Here is a 2,272-nt window from a genome sequence, read left to right on the forward strand (position 1 = left end):
CCGCCCTCTCCCCGCCCCGCGCCCGGAGCCGCCCGCCCACATCCGCCTCCGCCGCCCGGGGGGCCCCCACCGCGCGGCCCGCGGCTAAGGCGGAGTGCGCCCGGGGAGCGCGCGGCGGGGCGGAGGGGCGGCCCCTGCGGCCTGGGGCCCGGGGCTGGGCTGGACGGCTAACGGAGCCCGGCCGCCAGCCAGCCCGGCCGGGGCCACGCCCTCTCTGGCCTCAGTTTCCCTAGCTATAAAGTGACCCGGCGCTTCTGGGCTCACTCTGCCGTGACCCCACTAGGACGGGCCCGAGACCGGTCAGGAAGGAATCCCGGACTTCCGCCTCCACTGCCGGGGGTGGATTAGGTTGACTTGAAGGCTGTGCCCCACGTGTGCGCTGCCCCACTCTTGGGGGCGTGGAGGGGAGGCTGAGAGTGTTCTAAAAGGCCCAATCCCGGGACCTTGTGCCTCTGGGGAAATGCGGGAGGGTACCAGGACGGCAGGTCAGCTGGAGTGGGCTTCCAAGGAGCAGGAAGGCTCGGAGGGGACTCAAGCGTTCACCTAGGCGCCAACAGCTACACTCGCAAAAGGGGGGCTTGGCTGGGGTCTGGGAGAAGAGGGGCACACCTTGCTTGGGTCCCATCTTGAGCTGGGAGCAGACACCAGCCAGAGGAGGGGTGGTGTCTAGGATGGGCTGTGACGGCTGAAAGCCAGGACCCTCCCCTCTGGATGGACTTGGTGGGGCCCGAAACCCAGTCGGAGGTCCACTGGGAGGCAGATGGCCCCGTATGGAGTGAGTGAGACACAGACCCCTTTCTCCTGCACACTCACAGGACACTGCGGGTGACTCCCACCCGACCCCTTCCTAGCCAGAAGTTCCTCCAACAACTGCCCCTCCCCCATTCCAGAGGCCCAGAGTTCATAATAACCCTTTTGTAAAAGTGGGACTCTTGTGAGTTACCTTCCTGAGGCTGCTAAGTATTGGAGTGGGGGAGCATTTTTATTTTCAGCCAGAGCGAGTTCAGCTGGCGGTGGAGACGGGTGGCAGAGGAAATGCAGACAGAGGCAGCAGGTTCGGCCCTGAGCGCTCAGGACAGAGTCTGCAGCCAAAACCGGGGCTCCATCCCTGCCTCCTGGGGCTGACCGAGAGGACACTCCTTAAAGGACTCTCTCAGGCCAGGCGCGGTGGCTCACACCTGTAATTCCAGCACTTTGGGAGGCTGAGGCAGGCAGATAATGAGGTCAGGAGTTTGAGACCATCCTGTCCAACATGCTGAAACCCCATCTCTACTAAAAATACAAAAAAGTAGCCAGGTGAGGTGGCACGTGCCTGTAATCCCAGCTACTCGGGAGGCTGAGGCAGGAGAATTGCTTGAACTTAGGAGGTGTAGCTTGTAGTGAGCAGAGATCTCACCACTGTACTCCAGGCTGGGCGATGGAGCAAGCCTCAGTCGAAAGAGAGAAAGAAAAGGAAGGAAGGAGGGAAGGAAGTGAGGAAGAGAGGAAGGGAGTGAGGGAGGGAAAAGGAAGGAAGGAAGGGAGAAAAGGAAGGAGGAAGGGGGGAATGAGGGAGGGCAGGAGGGAAGGAAGGAAGAAAAAGAAAGAAAAGAAAACTCTCCCCATGCATGGGGGCACTCGCTCCTCAGGCAGGGGACTCCCCATTCCTGCCTCTCCCCTGGGCACCTCTGCTCCTTCACAGCTCAGACTTTGTAACCCCAGGAAAGGCCCTACCTCGAGGGGGCCAAGTCAGACGCCCAGTGGTCTGTGCCACCTGAATAAAATGCCTGACCCACGGGTTGCCCCCAGAGCCTGGCTGGTGTCTGTCTCTCACCCAGCAAACCTGCACCATGGGCCACCTGGGGCTCCCTCTGGGAAGGTCACACCTGCCCATTGCTCCCCCAGGAAGAGTTCCTGGTATCCACCCACCATCCTGGGCTCTGCCATGCAAGGATGGAGGAGGGAGTTCAGGGAGGAAGCAGAGGATGAGAGGGCCGGGAGATGGGGCCAGCAAGTGACCAAGGGTAGGGGATGTGGGAGACAGCAGGGTACCCTCACATGGAAAAGGCAAGCTGTTCTTGAAATGGTGGGACCTGCTTATTCTACACTGGCTGTCTCCAAGGAGGCCTCCCAGCCTTCCCAGCCGGGTGCCCTGGTACCCACTGGTGCCTGCAACCCACTGTGGGCCCCATGTTCCAGTCCTGTCTTCGTCTTGGCATGAGCTGCCCTCCCCAAAGACAGGGATCTCCCCGTGGGCAGGGCCAGCCCCCTCTCCTCTGGCCTTCCGGAGTGA

The sequence above is a fragment of the Saimiri boliviensis genome, chromosome 2 (genome assembly GCF_048565385.1).
Source record: "Saimiri boliviensis isolate mSaiBol1 chromosome 2, mSaiBol1.pri, whole genome shotgun sequence".
In the NCBI taxonomy this organism is placed as follows: domain Eukaryota; kingdom Metazoa; phylum Chordata; class Mammalia; order Primates; family Cebidae; genus Saimiri; species Saimiri boliviensis.